Raw genomic sequence first — 20,104 nt, forward strand, 5'->3', positions numbered from 1 at the left:
CAAATTTAGTAGCATTTAGTTAGCTTTTCGAGCGATTATAGTATGCATTTTTAAAACAAATGTCATATCTCAAGCTCAGATACCAAATGTGACCTTGGTATCGAATTTCAGGAATTCAGCTCTTTAATATCTCCCATTATCAATTTTTTTAACATTTAGTACAATGTTAGCATGCATATCCAAAACCGGTAGCTACTCTCAACCACAGACAGCAACAGTGACATCCATATCAAATATCAGGATTCCAGATTTATTCATTCACCCAATACCACATTTTGTGAAATTTAGTTAATTTCGTTCAATTATTGGACGCATTATCAGGACCACATCCATTTCTCGGATTCCAGATATCTCAATATCGAGCCGGTACCTACTCTCAACTACAGACAGCAACAGTGACATCCATATCAAATATCAGAATTCCAGATTAATTCATTCATCCAATACCACATTTTGTACAATTTAGTTTATTTCGTTCAATTATTGGACGCATTATCAGGACCACATCCATTTCTCGGATTCCAGATATCTCAATATCGAATTTCAATTGTCCAGCTCGTTTTTATTCACTTAATGCCCAATTAAGTATCATTTAGTACTTCTCGAACAATTTTAGCACACTTCCAAAACCATCTCCATATGTTGACCACAGACACCAACCAACCCTCCAACCTAATACCAAATTTAGTACACTATAGTACTTTTCGTACAAATATGGGAGGCATTTCTATAACTACAGCCAAATCCCAGCCTCGGTTACCAAATGTACTCTAAATATCAAATTTCAGAATTCTATATCTATTCCTTCGGTCAGTACTAAATATAGAACCATTTAGTTTGTGTATCCAAAGCAACATCAAAGACTTTCATTCCACGTTTCATATTTTCAGCTCTATTCCTTTTCCAAATAAAAGCATTAAAACTGAGCCGTACAAAAGGTGTTCCTAGCGGGAAACTTCACCAAAATGGGTTTGTACACTTGTAACAATGTTATGAGCTGTCACTGGAATAATTTTAATAGCTGTCGGACGAGTGGCTTAGAAATGACAGTAGTCTGAAGTTGATTGCAGTTTTTTTTTCATTTTAACCGGTATTTAAAATTTGGAGACAATCTGTTCAGATATAGGTACAGCACCGATCTGGTGTTAAAGTCCCTCAGGTGCGTAATATGTTCTCCACAACAATAATCTGTGGTATAATCTTTGGTAGTAGATATCAGATACAGCTCAGAAATAAGTGTTTAAAATTGTACCAGGGTTTGGATATTCGGGCTGATATCAGCCACTTGGTTCACAATAAATATAAAATATAAATATGTATATATATATATATATATATATATATACCTACTCTCAACTACATATATATATATATATATATATATATATATATATATACATATATATATATATATACATATATATATATATATATATATATATATATATATATATATATATATATATATATATATATATATATATATATTCCGGCGGAATTCCGTCTAAAAGCATGTACTTCAAATTCTGTTGAAGATCGGTTCAGATATATCTACCATATATGTTTCATCCGATTTGATGTTAAAATCTCTCACATGCATAATATGCACTCCACAACAGTGATATTTGATATGGGACATCATAAAACTGTTAGAAAATACCTCAGCCACATTTTATCGTGATCCGTTCAGATTTTTATATGCATTCGATTTACATCTTCATCCGATTTTACGGTTATTGCTTACCATATATTAAAAATCATACCAAATAAAATAGATTTTTTTCATATTCAACCGAATTTTACCATTTGGTGAAACTGAATCAGGAATATCTATTACTCCAATAAATATTTTTATACCCTACACCACAAGGTGGTCAGGGTACTATGTCTTTGTGCATTTGTTTGTAACAGGCAAAAGGAAACGAGATAGACCCATAGTTCCTTTTGATGATTTGCATAGAATCACTTTCTGAGTTGATTTATGCATGTCAGTCCCTCCGTCTGTCCATGTATTCTTCTGAACAAAATGCAGGTCGCATTTACTATCCGATTGAGATGAAATTTTCCAAACAACATTTGTTTGGCCCAAGGACAAATCCCATTGAAATTGGAGATAATCGGTAAAAATTTAGATATAGCTCCCATTACACATAGCTTCGTCCGATTATTGTGCATTGTGCATCAAACGTGTAATATCAGCCGGAATAGTATGGAATTTTGCACATACAACCAAATTAGGCCTTGAAATAAATATGCCAAATTTCATCGAAATCGGTTCAGATTTGGATATGGCTCCCCTATATATCTTCGTCCGATTTGAATTTTATTGTGCACCAAACGTGTAATATCAGCCCGAATTGTATGAAATTGCATACACACCCCAATTAGGCCTGAAAATGAGTATGCCAAATTTGATCGAAATCGGTTCAGATATAGATATAGCTCCCATATATATTGTTCATCCGTTTTTTTATTTTTGTCCTCCGCAGCCGTAATATGCACTCTGTAAGAACAATATTTGGGGAAATATATTAAATGCAGCTCAGAAATACCTTTGCTAAATTTTGTCGAGATCGGTTCAGATTTGGATATAGCTCCCAAATATAACTTCGTCCGATTTACTTTTTATTGTGCATCAAACGTCTAATATTTGCCCAAAAGGGATGGAATTTGGCACATGCTACCAAAATGAGTCTAGAAGGTAGTATGCCAAATCTGGTGCAGATCGGTTCAGATATAGCTCCTATATATATTGTTCATCCGATTTGTTGTATTTGTTACCCACAGCCGTAATATGCACTCAGTAACAACAATATTTGGGGAAATATATTAAATGCAGCTCCGAAATACCTTTGCTAAATCTTATCGAGATCGGTTCAGATTTGGATATAGCTCCTATATATAACTTCGTCCGATTTACTTTTTATTGTGCACCAAATGTCTAATATTTGCCCAAATGGGATGGAATTTGGCACATACGACCGAATTGAGTCTAGAAGGTAGTATGCCAAATTTGGTGAAGATCGGTTTAGATATAGCTATAGCTCCCATATATATTGTTCATCCGATTTGTTCTTTTTGTCCTCCGCAGCAGTAATGTGCACTCTGTAACAACAATATTTGGGGAAATATATCAAATTCAAGTGTTTGTTTTCTCTTTCGAGACGAGCTTAAGATCTGAAATTTGCAGTGAAAAGGAAAGCCAGATAGACACTATCACACACTCACCACTATGTGACGCGTTTCGCCGTTGGTTAAGCGGCTCATCAGGCATATTTGATGTGGATGATGGCTTACAAGGACCGTTCTCTGGAAAGTAGTATATATTTCGAACTTATTGCAAATTAGCATATGCGAATTATACACTAGAAACTCTCCAGGTTCGACTCAAGTTCTATTTGCAGATCTTTTTTCACAGCAACGTTTTTTATCAAATTCAGCTCAGAAATATATTTGCCAAATTTTATCGAGATCGGTTCAGATTTGGATATAACTCCCATATATATCTTTATCTGATTTCAAATTAATTTAGCACCAAATGGGCAATATAACTCCGAATTTAAAAGATGCAATTGCTTCGGCATATTAAGTTCTTGAATTTTAAATTATATTTATAATCATAGCGTGTATGATTGAAATCTCCCATAAAAACTTTTAAATGTTATGTGGAGCTCAACTAAATTAGCAAAGTGGTGTAGGGTATCATAAAATCGGCACCGCCCGACTTTAGGACTTTCTTTACTGGTTTTAATATAACCCTTATCGAAGTCATATGATATGATCTACTTCATATAAATTTCCAATGTAAACTTCCAATGTAAACTTGATGCGGGAGCTCTACTAAATACGCATAGTGGTGTAGGGTATTATATAGTCGGCCAGCTCGGCTTTTGACCTTTCTTTACTGGTTCTATGTATAATACCAAAAATAATATTTGATACACCTTGAATAATGTTGCCAAAATTATATACTGGACCACATTCGATATATCCGACTAAATTCTTATTCCTATTTAAATCTGCACCTCTGATGGACTGAACAATGGCAATGTTGTTATTAAAATTTTCTATTTGTTCAATCTTCAAAGTTGTTCTATGCTCAGCCATGACCTTTATCACGCCCGCCATCTAAGCAGTACCAATAACAATACACATTCTGTCCTTAAGGCTCTGCTCTTCTGACTCGATTTCGCATTACCTTTAAATTATTTTTTTTTTTTGTATTATTTGAAAAGGAAACGGAAACATTGAAGGCGAGCAGGAAAGCAAAAAAAACTATGAGAGAAAGAAGAGAAAATATTAGTAGTCATTGAAAAAGGCATAGCACAAAAGTCTAACAAAAACAGCAACGACATCAACAGAGAGAAGAAGCAAAAGAGCAAAGTGGCGAATCGACAAATGCATGGGCATCTAGAGAAGAACACACAAATAAACTTTCGAATTATATAAAATGCTAAACTTTTGACCGAACTATACAACAAAGACACGCACACACATGCACACCAAACCCCATACTTAGACATATAAATAAAACTATGGCAGACAAAAACAATGAGACGATGTCGGAGGACCTTATGGGAAAGTAGAGTGGAAAAGTTGAAGGTGGATGGATAGAAAAAGGAAAAAAGCAACAACAACTACTCACTTCTATGTTTGTGTATGTGTGCTCCTTCGTGTGAGCCAAAGAACAACAAAATATCCTTGATACTTTACGAAACGGAAAAGTGTGTTTATCTCTCTCCTTGATAAAGGGAATGCAAAAATTACCAAAAACAAAAATAACAAAAAAAAGAAATACACTTAGGACTGAACCAAATGTTGTTGTTGTGGCTTGTGTTCGCAGAGTGTGACCTTCACTCTCGCTCCTCGTTTCCACACCTACATGCATTTTTTGGGTTTTGTGTGATCATAGAAATTGTTTTTATAAACCAACATTTGAAATAGCTTACCTCACCACTCACCACTTGTGTCGCACAGTCGTATAGACATTCGACACACAAACAAACGCAGATATTTGACCTCGCATTGCCATTTCATAATGTAATATTTGTTGGATTTACAAACTCTCAGTTGTACAAAACTTTTTCATTTCATTTCGCATAAAGTCACGGCATTACAAAGGGATTTTTTCCCATTCTCCCGCATCGCCTTTCGTAGGGAGGATGGAAGAAAATGTTTTTTATTTTTATTTTATTTGTCCCTGACGTACATAATTTATCCAAGGAGTGCATAATTTATTCTATGTAAAGAAAGTGTATCTTTGATTGCGTAATAGAATGTACTATAGGTTATTTTAGGAAGGTGGAAAACTTGTCCGAAACGGTGTCGTAGAGTATCCATACATAGAAACTATATCAATAATTGAACATATAATTTACACCACATTGGGCGTTGCCTTGATCATAGGGTTCCTAAATTATACCAATGTTTAGTTTCTCGACAAAAAAGATCAGCAGGCCAAGAAATTCCCTGGAAATATATAATACCTATTAATTTAAACAAATAATAGATGACCTTACGAGTTATTTGAAAATAATGGTCTAAGCAGCTTGTTTTGCCGAACTTTTGATACTCTTCACCTTTGGGTAAACATTTTTATTTAATAGTATCTGAATTCAAACGTTGTCCACTTTAATCTACAAATGTCAGTTAAACATTTGGGATAATGCTATTAAACTTAAAAAACAATTTAAGAAGCAGTGAGTTCGGCCGGGCCGAACTTTGAATAACCTCCACCATTTGGAACGAATTTAGAAATTTTCAAAAAATAAAATCCTTGAAAAATTCATTTAAAATTTAAAAAACCGAATATAGCAGTTATATAGGGGTCCATACAACGTGGACCTAAATAGGCATTACTTGGCATAAGTCATTACCATATTCAAATTCGAAACTTGAAATAAACGGTGAATAGTGTAGTTAAAATCATCAAAATATCTATATAGGGTAGTACCGTTATATCGAAGCTGTGCAAAGACCTGGACCAACATAGACAATATTCTGTCATAGTCTGTAGCATCCATTACGAACTTCAAATACGACATCTCAAACAATTTCGGTGGGTATTGTACCTAAACTCGTCAAAATACCGAATATAGGGAGGTACTGGTATATGGGGCCTATAGGAAGACCTGGACCTGCATAAACAATTTTCTGTCACAGACTGTAGTTCCCATTACGAACTCTGAATACGTAATTTGAAACAATTAATAATGACGCTAAAATCATCCAAATACCCAATAATGGGAGGTACCGTTATATTGGGGCTATACGAAGACGTGGACCTGCACAGAAAATTTTCTGTCTTATGCTGTAGTATCCATTTCGAACTTCAAATACCTAATTTGAAACAATTCCGGTAAATAATGTCGCTAAAATCATCACAATACCGAATATCGGGAGGTGCCGTTATATGGAGGCTCTACGAAGAGGTGGACCTGCCCTGCAGAAATAACATACATTTAGGTAAACTTTTATCAATGTACTTCAATTCGTTAGGAAGCTAGAGTGATTTCCACAGACGGATAGACGGACGGATATAGAGAATGTATATACTTTGTGGGGTCTAAAATGTGTATTTCGAGGTGTTACAAAGGGAATGACGAACTATGGTGGAGGGTATAACAAAAGTTTGGCCGAGCTCTTGATACTCTCCACCTTTGGGTAAAGAAAACATTTTTATATAAAAGTATCTGAATTCAAACTACAAATACCAGTTAAACCTTTGGGATAATGCTATTAAACTTAAAAAAAAAGACATAAAAACATAATAATATGGGTTAGGCTGTTATATGGGACCCATACCATTACGGGAACCTCCATATACAATTTCGTACTTCAAGGATTGTCATCTACCAAATATTCTTAAATACCAAATTTAAAACAATTTCGTTTGCAAATGTTACTAGGATTATCAAAATACCGATTATCGGTGGGTATCATTATTTGTGTGCTAAAGGAAATTGTGGACATAAATATATTCTGCACCGAAGACGCACAATTCCGTAGTAAAATGTGGCAAAAATCATTTATGGGGGCAATTTTGCCATCGGAGCTAGAACCCAATACCAATTTTTAGGCAAATACGTAGAGAAATGTGGCAAAAATATCCAAAACACTGAAAATCGTTAAATGTGGGCTGTACCATACATACTATGTTCCGCCACCGTAGCTAGAATCCGTTATGACCTACAAATTCAAATTTGTAGACAAATTCGTGGTAAATGTGGCAAAAGTCATTCAAATGCCGAATATTGGGAGGTATAGTTACCTATATATACTATATTCACCACTGGATCCAGAACTCATTATGACCAAATCCGTGAAAAAATGTGGCAAGAATCATCCGAATATTGGGAGGTACCGTTCAATGGGGGCTATAGAAAAATGTGGACTAAAATATCTTATTTTCAATACCAACCATCCTAGACACAATACAAATTGTCCTGCCAAATTTTGAAGCTCTAGGACGGACATCGTTAAATTGACGTAGAATTTAATGCTGATCATGAATATATAAACTTTATGTGGTCTACGAAGAATATTTAGGGATTTTAAAAAGGGAATGACAAAGTTAATACACCCCCTTTTTAAGTAGTGGGTATAACTAGTAAGCAAAGGCTATAGTCGGGCAGGACCAACCATTTTATATCCTACAATTCACGGTAAATTCACGGAAACTCTATTGGCTAGAATGAAAATTCCACTAAGAAATATTAAAACTTAACATTCTATCCGTTCCTCTTTTCGACGAATCATCATAGATCTGAAACGAATATTTTCCTGAAACATACTACAGGGTGAGATAAAAAATTGCAACAAATTAAAACGCCATAATTATTATTATTATTATTATTTTTTTTTTTTTTTTTAATTTTATTGAATGAAAGCACAAAATGTCGAAAATAGCATCAAATTTAAGAATAAGTTTAGATTTGTTCGAATTGGTCACGTTTGGCATGAATTATGGCCTCCAAACGGCCTATGAAACCGTCACAGGCTGCCCGAATGTTTCTCGGCCCATCCCCGGCGAAGCTCTTGTTTGAGATGATCGACACTTTGGTATTTTCTAGTGTCTACCTTGCTTTCCAAAATACCCCAGACACATTAGTCCAACGGATTGGTATCCGGAGATTTGGGTGGCCATTGTGCGCTGAAAATAAAGTGAGGAACCTCATCTTGTAACCATTCTTCGGTGGTGCGGGCTGAGTGCGATGGTGCTGAGTTCTGTTCGCGGAATGTCCAAAATATTTGCGTGCACAAGTCTTTAATACACCCTCCCGAATATTTTCGAAGTAATATCCGGCATTTACTCTGATGCCACGGTTGATTAATACGAGCGGAGAGCGTACATCGGCTATTATGGCGGCCCACACCATCACAATGGCCGGCGCTAACCATTTTGTTGGTTTAGAAACTGCTGTACAACGAATGTTTTCTCATCGGAGAAAACCAAATTCGGCAGTTCACCACTTTCGGTCAAGCGAAGCAACTCTTTGGCTCTTTTGAGTCTGTTGCGGTGTAAGTTCTTGCACTTTTTGGAATTTCAATGGTTTTACCCCGAGCTCATTTTTCAATATTTGCCGAATGAAATATTGCAATATGTTATCCTCATGAACCAAGCCATTTTTCGGCCACTGCGAGGCGGGTTTCGATCAAGTCGCTTCTTTACTTTTCGAACCATTTCTGCTGATGTTGCTGTTTTCTTCCCTCCACGGTAACGTGGGATGGAAACAAGATTTATTCACATTTAAAATCTTGAGTGCCCCAAAGATAGCCACTTGTAGTTTTCCAGCCAAATCATCACGAATAACATTTTTTCTGGAAAATTCTTACCAAAATGCTTTTGTGCGCTTGTAAGCAATATAATGAGCTGTCACTGGAATAATTTTAACATCTGTCGGACGAGTGGCTTAGAATTGGCAGCAGTTTGAAGTTGGTTGCAGTTTTTTCAACTCACCCTGTATGTATGTAATAAAAGAAGAAAAGAATATGGACAGACAGACGGACGATTATCCATAAAGTGACTTAGAAGGTGAGTCTATGAGGAACCGCAAACATATCTATGGGTCTATACCGCTTCCTTCTCAAGAAGTCAGGAATTTCTTCTTTTTTTGGTCCATTTCATACCCAAAATATTCTGCGATCATCTTAACCAAGAATAAGCTTCTATTCTGATATTAACCCCAGCATCATTTGAAATTTTGATCGAAGATTGGGCCATAATTGTGTCATGTAGTGGGATTATAATTTAACATGGACAGACGGACGGAAGGGCACCCCAAGCTATATCGACTCATCTCGGCAAGATTGGAAGATCCATATATGGCATCTTAGGTCTTGGACCAATATTTAGATGTATGACATAATTTTTGGCTCAATCAAACTTATTATACCCCCTACACATGGTGTTGTAGGGTATAAAAACAGGAAAATAATTAGTAAAACTGCATTCGGATATTGAACATTTTCAATTGGACAACAACGTATCACACCCCCCCCCCCCCCCCCCCAAAAAAAAAAAAAAAAGAAAAAACACCAAAAACATTCAACAAATTAAAAACTGCTTGTGGTTCTTTGTTCATCTTAGAACACACACACACACCTTTTTTCCACAGTACTTCATCAAAACTTTTCTTTGTGAACAACACCAGCATCACACCGCCACCTCACCACATCCGGCTACGACATATTCTGAAACATTTGAAGTTTACCGGTAAACAAAAAGAAACAAATAAGCGAACACACAAACGCATACACACACAAAAAACTTTTCTAATGAATTTATCACACACATATTCGCCTTTTGTCTTAATTTATTTAAATTGAAATTTCTGCACAGGTGGAAAGTGGCGAAACGACTCACTGGAGTGAACTAAATTTCATTAAAAATACAAACAACGGCATCAGCATCGGCACGGGAGCAGCAGCTTCTGCAACACAAAAGCCAGAATTGCACTACACTCTTCCCACACACACACACACACCAACACAGCCATTGAAGCACAAGAGGTTGCTGCAACTTCCTTAACAACTTTCTATCCATGAAACACTTCCGAAAATGTATTGTTGCCCATGGAGGCCAACAATTATCTAGGCTTTCAGGTACACTCACAAGCAACAACAACAACAACAACAATGAGAGAAAAACAAACGGGAGCGTTGTTTTTGATGTCAAAAGTTTTTCACGGATAAACTATGGATGTGGCACACAGATGGTGTTGCTGGAACCCCTAAACATGCTGCCTTTTGGCATAGTTCCGCGCGAAGCCATGTGTTTGTGTGGTATGTGTGTGTTTTGGTGTATAAGTGAAGTATAAGTACTTGAATGGATTATCCTTCATGGTTAAATTCCCGTATGTAAGCAACAAAAAGCCCTTTAGTTGTTGTTGTTGTTGTTACTGCTGCTTTGAAGTGTATCCTCGCTTAACTCTAAAACTCTTTAACGGAAACTACACATGTTATGGCATCATAAATTCCAGACCACCAACAAGATTTATTTTGTGATAATGTAATGGCGTGAGTTTAGAAGATTACAAAATGGAAAATTTCCTCTATTTAAAGTATTACACATAAGTAGGAGATAATTAATCCTATTGTTTAAGAAAATGAAATTTGAGCGGTGATTATATGCAGAAAGAAAGGTTGAAAATTATCAATGTGGCCTTCGGTTTGGTTAAATCTTTATTAACAGGGTGAGATAAAAAAAAACTGCAACAAAGTCATTACATTTTTTTTTTAATTTTATTAAATGAAAGAGAAAACTGTCGGAAATAGCATTAAATTTTTGATTTGTTCGAATTGGTCACCTTTGACACGAATTATGGTCTTCTAATGGACAATGAAACGGTCACATGCTGCCCGCATGTTGCTCTGCGGTATTTTGGCTCATTCCAGGCGTAGCGCTTGCTAGAGGCGATCGACACTTTGGTATTTTTTAGTACCAACCTTGCTTTCCAAAATACACCAGATACAATAGTCCAACGGATTGGTTTCCGAAAATCTTAGTGGCTATTGTTCGATGGAAATGAAGCGAGGGACCTCATTTTGTAACCATTTTTAGGTGGTGCGTGCCGAGTGCGATGGGTCTGAGTCCTATTGGAATGTCTAGGGTCTGCAGCCAAAATTTTTGCATGCCCAAGGCTTTAATGCACCCTCTAGAATATTTTCGCGATAATATTCGGCATTTATTCTGATGCTACGGTCGATAAATACGAGCGGAGAGCAACCATCGGCTGTTATGGCGGCCCACACCATCACCATGGCCGGCGCTTGAGTTCTGGTGGCCAACCGAAGGTGCACTTTTTAGCTGACTTAGCTCTTTGGCAAGTAAACACGATCATTTTGTTTGTTTACAAACTGCTGGACACCGGATGTTTTCTCATCGGAGAAAACCAAATTCGGCAGTTCACCACTTTCGGTCAAGCGAAGCAACTCTTTAGCTCTTTTGAGTCTATTTTCTTTCTGTTGCGTTGTAAGTTCTTGCACTTTTTGGAATTTCAATGACTTTATCCCGAGCTCATTTTTCAATATTTGCCTAATGGAATATTGCGATATGTTCAGCTCACGAGCCATTTTTTCAGCCACTGCGACGCGGGTTTCGATCAATTCGCTTCTTTGCTTTTCGAATCATTCACATTTAAATGCTGGAGTGTTCTAACGACAGCCGTTTGTGGTTTTCCTGCCAAATATAAAGAAATCACACTATCACGCTTGAATTCGATCACGAATAACTTTTTTTTTGTTTTGTTTTGGAAAATTCTCACCAAAATGCTTTTGTATGGAATAATTTTAACTGCTGTCAGACGAGTGGCGTAGAAATCACAGCAGTCTGAAGTTGGTGGCAATTTTTTTCTTCTCACCTTGTATGTATAAATTCTTCTACATGTAGAAGACAAGATAAATAGCTACTGGCGAGCCGTATACGTATTATGGCTTTAGAATAGTTGTAATTTAGAATCCGACGGAACTAATACATACAAAGTATGTCAAACTCTGAATCTATTCCCACCAAATTTGACGGAATGTGCGATAGTTTTGTTATTCAATATGTTGATACTGTGTGAGAGAGGTACCAAAAGGAATGGACCGATATATTCCATCTTCCCACCAAACCTTTTGTTAATAAAAATATTGTGATGTGTGGAATTTGCTAGGCCAGGTCCAAAAATCGACAATATCGGTTCACTCCATCAAGTACCTCCTCCACAATGGATCCAAATTTTGAAAAATTATAACTCTTATAAAATCTGATGTTTGTGATGTGCGAACCCCTTCTGGTACCTCACTCACAAAGGGTCACAATTTTCAATATTTGTATATGGCCAAACTATATCTTAATATTTCTCCCAACTAGAGACTTAAGATGAATGTTAAATTTATGATATCGCATAAAATTGGATATAAATGTTCGATTTTCTTGTCATTTGTTCAAGATGGACTATATCTGATTACCAACGCACATTCTTAAATTTTCTAAAAATTGTCACAAGTCTCAATGTGAAGGAAGTTACCAATATAGTATAAATCTGGCATGTAGCAATTTATATCATATTTATTTAGGTCCTATACGAAATGGACAATATTGGCCCATTCCTTCGGAACATACTCCATAGAGGGTCAACGGTTTCAATAATCATTGACTCGAGGCAAAACCGGCTAGAACGACTCCAAATTTCCTGAAACGCATTTGGTCCAAAAAGACCTAGGGTCTAAAACCGTTATATGAGGCACATTTTGGCCGCATCAAATGATACGACCATATGGCAGAGGGTATAATTAAAATAACTTTAGTGTTTCTTAAACATAAGCGATGTATCAAAACCATTAAAAATGTTAAATATTTTTTTCAAAATTCCCAATTATTATTTTACAGCAACTTCTAGGCCGAAATATCACCAAATGAGAATGCGTAACGCGACTTCAGTATTTAATAAAACATTGAATGTGGAACACCCAGGCGTATAAGTTTTGTCAACAATTATACGCTCATGGTGTCCAGTTATATAAAATAGTAATAAGATTCGCACGAACTGTGTCCAGATTATCTTAGCCGTTCTTTTACAGATTTGAAAGAAGAAACATTTTTTAACAAAAAAAAAAAAAAATGTCTCCAAATAAATTCTTCTAAAAAAATCTTGTCTTATTAAATTCCCAAAGATAAGAATGCAATTTGATTTTTTTTCACAGCAGCACAAGGCATTGTTTTCAGCTCTTCGTAGCAACCAAATAAAATTATTATCCATTGTCCTCTTTCATATCCATTTTTACTTTTATTCGATTAATTTAATTAAACTTTGTCCGTAAGGTAACCCAATTTTAGACTTCGTTCTATTCTCGATTGTTAGTAACCTGTCACAAAAGTTTAAATTGTGTTTGGTCTGCTGTTGTGTTGCTCTTGTTTTCCTTTTGTCTTTTTTTCAACTTCTCCTACTTCTTTTGGGAGCACATAGTGTTTGCGGTCACCTGAAATAGTTTGGAAAAAGTTCTTCTATTCTTTTGTTTGTAAACTATTTTTATTTTTTGTTAGGGAATGTTCAAAGATTGTTTGAATGGTTCAGGTCAACTAAGCAGCATATTTGCTGTATTAAAAGGTGATTTTTATGCAGAGCAAATGTTTTCACAAACATTTTGTTCAATAATCAAATAATAAAAGCTAAGTTCATATTTTCATACCCCACACCACATAGTGGTAAGGGTATTATGTATATGTGAATTTGTTTGTAACAAGGAGGAGGAAGCGAGGTAGACCCATACTTACTTTTGAGGATCTTCATAGATTCACTTTCTGAGTCTATTTATGCATGTCAGTTCGTCAGTCTGTCCATGTATTTTTGTGAACAACATGCAGGTTCCATTCATTAGCCGACGACTGAATTCAGTTTAGAAGAAAGTACGTTAAATTTAGTGGAAATCGGTCCAGGTATAGCTATAGCTCCCATATATATTGTTCATCGGATTTAGTGTTTAAGTTCCTAACATTCGTAGTATGCACTCAACAAAAATGATATATGGTACTAGATATCAGATATAGCAAATAAATACCACTGCTCAATTTTATAAAGATCAGTTCTGATTTGGACATAGCTCCCATATATATCATCAACCGATATCGAGTTAATTGTGCACCAAATGACCTGAAGTTTGGTACATCCGACAAGATATAGCTCCCATATATATTTTTCATCCGATTGAGTGTTTAAGTTCCTAACTTTCGTAATATGTTCTCCACAAGAATGATATATGGTACCAGATATCAGATATAGCCAATAAAATAACACTGTTTAACATTTTGCAAAGAATATAAGATGAACAGGGTCTTCAAACTTGTAACACCGTAATATTCGAATGACACCTAAGTCAGCTTTGAAAGTGAACAATAACTTAAGGAGCAACTAGATCGCACAGAAATGTTGCTCCACTCCATACGTGTCCCTTTTTCTGGCATTAAATAAAATAACATAGAATTTAATTTTATTTTCCGGCAAATTCATTTCCCCTGACCGCCACTTAACACATTCATAGAATTATATGTACATCATTGCCCTGCATTTGCAACTACCATGAGCGCTAAATGATTGCTGAACTAAGTGCTCATTCGAATCAATAAAGTTTTATTGTTATGGAATTCCCTTAGTTAAGAGGCTTACATTAAGCCACCAACAACAGCCGAAAAATGCCTGTGACCTATATTTGGATTAATGAACCTTAAACGCTTCCCCTAAGTTGGTATGCGTTTTTGGAAGGAAATCAGGATTTTTTTTGTTTTTTTGGTTTGCTATTGCCTATGGCGCCTTCCAAGTTGCCATATTCACTGTTCAATCGAAGCATTCGAATTTGTGTGAAACATAAAAAACACGTTGCCTCACGCCTTAACAACCTGCAGCCATACCAAACGACTGGGTATTTTCCTCTCTCTCCCTCTCTCTCTCAGTCTTTGCAAACTCCTCTCCTTCATGTACATTTTCACATTTAGCCATTGGTATTTCGTTTATTTATTCGCTTCCTTTGTAAATTTGTTGTTACAACTGAAAGCAATGTGGGTGTGCGTGTGCCCGTTTGTGTGTTGTGTGCGGTTGTATTTCTGTTAGTAATATTTCAAGGACTGATTTATCAATATTGATGTCCTTAGCCCAAGGCAAACACTTGTGTTATGCTTTTTAACCATAACATTTTTTCTGTAAGTCATATTTCCACCTCCGCTTATGAGTGAGAGACCCTATTCATACCCTGCCCATGTATTTCTTTCTTGCTTAGCAGCAACTATGGTTTTTATTTTTGTTGTTATTACAATGGCCGTTGTTTACTGCTAGTACTTGCCATTGTTGTTGTTATTGATGTACTCGAATGGTTTGGTGTATTTTTCCTGTCAATGTTTCATGTTTTGATGGCTAAAAGGGGCGTTTACCCTTCCATCCAACCTTAACTATTGTAACGGAATCTTTGGCATTGATGTTGGCGTTATTGCCTTGTGTTGGTTTGTTTTTAGTTTGGCCAAAAAAAGGCTAACCAGATTGAAAACAATATTGAAAAACAAGCTTATCAATACAATGGCAGCTCATATGAGCGAAGATATGTTCTTTCCACAATCCAATTTATTATTTGAGAGAACCAAAATACATCACAAGGTGTTCCAATAGCAGAAAAAAGGCCTCATCAGAGCAGCCATAAAAGCCCTCTCATAGAGAACCAAAAAGTCTTCCATGGAAGAAATCTAAATCTTCTATGGGAGACCTCAAAACCTTCTATGGGAGACCTCAACAACTTGGCACAGAAGACCTCAAGTCCTTTCAGAGAGCTTTCTAAGAGCAGACCGAAAAGTCTTCTTAGCGGCCCTGAGGTCTTCAATGAGAAAACCCAGAGTTCATCGGTGTCTTCTCACAAAAGACCTTAGGGTCTTCCACTTGAGGACTTTAGGGTCTCCTCTTTGAAGACCTTAGAGTCTTTTAATTAAATACCTCACGGTTTTTAAGCCTTCACAATTTGCACACCGTGACCCCAGGGGCTTCTTTTTTAAGATCTCAAGGTCTCCTCATTGAAGACCTCATGGTGTTCTCATTGATAACTTCAGGGTTTTCTCATTAAAGACCTCAGAGTCTTCTCAGAGATAACCTCTGGGTCTTCTAATTGAAGACCTCGGGGCCATCTCATTGATGACCTCTGAGCCCTATTATTGAAGGCCACAAGATCTTCTCGTTGAAAACTTCAGAATCTTCTCATTGAATTTTTTAGGGTCTTCTCATTGCAGACCTCAGGGTCTTCATATTAAAGAGCTCAGAGTATCCTACTTGAATACCTCTAAGACCTTAAGGACTTCTTATAGAAGACCTCTAGGTTTTCTTATGGAAAACGTCAAAGCCTACTTATAGAAGACCCAAAAATCTTCTTGTGGAAAAGACCTCTTCTTATAGAAGACCTTGATGTCTTAAAGAAAACTTCAAGGCCTACTTATGGAAGACCTCAAGGTATTTTTAGAGGAAACAACAAGGTCTTATTATAGGAGACCTCTTTTTTTGTGGAAGACCTCAAGTTCTGCTTATGGAAGACCTCAAGGCCTCTTCCTGTGGAAGACCTCAAGGTCTTCTTCTAGGAAACCTCAAGGTCTTTTTATAGGAGACTTCAAGGTCTTGTTGTAGTAGATCTCAAGGACTTTTTTTAGAAGACTTCAAGGTCTTCTTAAAGAAGACCTCAAGGCAGTCTTATTGAAGACCTTAAGATCTTCTTATAAGAGACTTCAAGGTCTTGTTGTAGTAGAATACTTCAAGGTCTTCTTATAGAAGACCTCAAGAACTTTTTTAGAAGACTTTTGTTAGAAGAAACCTCAAGGTCTTCTCACAGAAGACCCCAAGGACTTTCCAAAACCCCCCCTTCTGCTGGTGTGAAATAAAATAACATAATATGTAATTTTTTTCCGGCAAATTCATTTCCCCTGACCGCAATTTAACAAATTCAATGAACTACATATACATCATTGCCCTGCATTTGAAACTACCATGGTCTTCTGACTTCAAGTTCTTCATATAAAAGACCTCATGGACTTTTCTAGAATACTTAGAAGACTTTTGTTAGAAGAAACCTTAAGGTCTTCTCACAGAAGACCTCAGGGACATTTGTTAGAAGAAACCTCAAGGTCTTCTCACAGAAGTCCTCAAGGTCTTTTTATAGGATACCTCAAGATCTTCATATAGGAAACCTCGAGGTCTTCATACAGAAGACCTCAGGATCTTCTTGTGGACAAAGACCTCTTCTTATAGAAGACCATGATGTTTTATAGACAACTTTCAGGCCTACGTTTGGAAGACCAAAAGGTCTTATTATAGGAAACCTCAAAGTGTTTTAATTCTTGTGGAAGACCTCTTCTTGTAAAAAAAAAAAAAACTATACTAATAGAGGACCTTCAGAGCACCCCAAAATTTTCGCATGTAAGACCACTCATCTTCATTGCCCGACATGCCAATGAGTGTGAGTCTTTTCCCATTTTTTCGATGTGTTGAATTTTCATATTCCAATCATTATGCCGGCTACAGAAAGTGAACGATATGAAAATGAATGAAAAGCACAAAGTAAACAAGAACTAAATACTTACGTACATACATACATATATACGAAATATTCGCATTAAAAAGGCAATGCATGACAGCGGCAGCAGCGTCACTATTGTGAATGTGTTAGTAATGTGCATTGTTTTTATTGTTGCAGTGTGGCATGTTTACCAGACAAGTGGGGGTGTTTACGATTGGCGCCAAAGGTGCCTGCAACAATGAAATAGCGTACAAAATATACAATGTAAATGTATATGTGTATGGGTGTTTGTGACTTTACAAGCATATATGTGAATGTTATTATATACACATACACACTACAAACATTGTCAAGGCATAATGCATGTTTGTTTGTTGGTTTTTTTTTTACAACCTGCTCTCTTTGCTCTTCGTTTTCCATAGAACACACACAAATGCACACACACACACACTATCTCAAACTAAGCCAATAGCTTGAAACAAAGGCCAACTATTCAATGTTGTTACATCGAGACAGGATTCAGTCAATAGTGGAATAAATGTATGTTTGTATGGGAATGGCCGATATCCTTACGTGCATGTTTGTGTTGGCTCCGGATACCACACAGAGAAAAAAATTAACCTTATACAAGGTTAGCTTAACCATAAATAAACATGATTTGGAGTCTACGTTATGTAAGGTTAATTTAAACATTTTCTTGTTGACTGGTATTTAAAAATAATCATCGTTAATTTAGCTATTCCATGATTGACTTTTTTAACCACGAAAATTGTTGATATTGAAAAAAAAATGTTGTTTTAACAATGCACTGTTAAATTTTTGTAACCATGAGAATTGTTAATAATAACATTTCATAGTCAGTTTGTCTAAACAGTTCATATGAGAATTTTTAATAATAAATTAACCTTTGTTTGAATAAAACAAGAAATATTTAATTTTTACAAGTTTATTTATTATTTATTTATTAATACCGCATATTTCTAAATTATGTATTTCCATTACAAATTGTATGTATATTTAAGGGAGGGCTGGTAAAGAAAGATATATGTTTAATATAAATTTTATTTTTTAACGCCTTACCGAGTGACTTTAAATTATATTCCTCAGCCATTGTGAAAAAAACTACAAAACGCCAAACACCGACTGCAAAAACAGAAGAAGAAACTAGTAGTTAATAAAATCAAATAGTATTGTCACAACTTACCAAAAATGTACGCACGAGCACCAAAAAAAAAAAGACACCAGAGAAAAAAACAACTGAGAAGAAAAAACAAAAAGATATCCATAAATATGAACACTGTCGCTTCAACAACAACAACAACGTACATTTGGTGACAAATGCATACGCTAATGTACGTCGTAGCAGCCACAAGCAAAGACAAAAAGAACACATATGTATGAATAAACACTCACACATTATTTCTCTCCTCATTTTTGCTTGTCGCTGCATATACGTTGTTGTTGCTTGTTTTTTTCATGTATTACCGTTAGTTTTGTTTCTTTATTGTAATTTATAGTTTATTTGATAGACAAATCTGATACAATTTGAATATAGCAATAACACATTACTATGTTGAAATAGTATCAGGGTTTTCTATTAAAACAAATACAAATTACAATCAAATATATTTGTTAATTTCACCAGCTTTTACTTACCTTTATACCAAGCACTATTCCCACGAGCACGTGCACTACTCCCTTGCACTATTCAACACCAACTAAAGAAGTGATTGTCTATTTCAGGGCTAGGCAAAGAGTATCCCTTGGGATGTCTGTGTGTTCACCAACACAATTGTAAAAAATAACTTGTTTTGAGTTTTCTGTCAAAATGGTTTTGGGAGAATATTTAGTATTGTTCGAGCAGTCGATGAGGAATGTGCTGTCGGATATTTTTATGAATGCACCGTAAGAAATAATTGTGTACATAAATGTACATTTTCAGGAAGCTTTAAAGATTTTTCTTCTTTAATTGAATTTTTTATTGGCTTTGCAATATTTGGTTCAAATCAAATGCACTTTTCAACACTTTTGAATATTTAATTTTTATTTCTGAAACAGGTGTGACAAAGATGGTCATGGACTTATTTGGGTTTTGATTTGGTCACACAAAGAAATATTTTCAGTTTCATTTCGATAGTGAATAAGAAAGATTCTATATATCATTTTGTTCTGCACATAAAAAATGGCTGAGGACATTGAATATGAATTTTTATTCGCCGAAAATTATTTTGGGAAACTAGAATGTTTGGTTTGCCAACGCACGTTATCTCGGTCGATGCCTTATTATTTGAAAAGGTATTATATATCCTGTCACGGACAATATCGTACTTTTACTGACGAGGAAAAAACTTCATTAATTCTCAAATTAAAAAAACCTTTTTATGAAAGGTTTATTTTGGATTATAAGGAGGACAGATTAGCAAAAACCTCTGATGACGAATTCCTCCTAAGAAAAGCATCCTTTGTTGTATTTGCGGCATTAGCTAAACAATGCCGTCCATTTGTTGACGGTATGTTTTTCAAAGAACTTTCTTTGGAAATTTTGCATGTTTTTGGGGAGAAAACGCAATTAATTCAGAGAAAT

General features: G+C 35.7%; 1 protein-coding gene and 1 long non-coding RNA gene across 2 annotated transcripts in view; one reads left to right on the plus strand and one right to left on the minus strand.

Moving 5' to 3' along the window:
• Positions 1 to 20,104, plus strand: part of LOC101898689 (uncharacterized) — a 198,280-nt gene that overhangs the window by 61,954 nt on the left and 116,222 nt on the right. The window lies entirely within an intron of this gene.
• Positions 18,451 to 19,231, minus strand: LOC131803907 (uncharacterized). Its single transcript, XR_009342824.1, has 3 exons — positions 19,177 to 19,231; positions 18,725 to 18,777; positions 18,451 to 18,663 (listed from the first exon to the last, which is right to left on the minus strand). It is a non-coding gene; the product is annotated as an uncharacterized LOC131803907 (long non-coding RNA).

The sequence above is a fragment of the Musca domestica genome, unplaced genomic scaffold (genome assembly GCF_030504385.1).
Source record: "Musca domestica strain aabys unplaced genomic scaffold, Musca_domestica.polishedcontigs.V.1.1 35, whole genome shotgun sequence".
NCBI lineage: Eukaryota > Metazoa > Arthropoda > Insecta > Diptera > Muscidae > Musca > Musca domestica.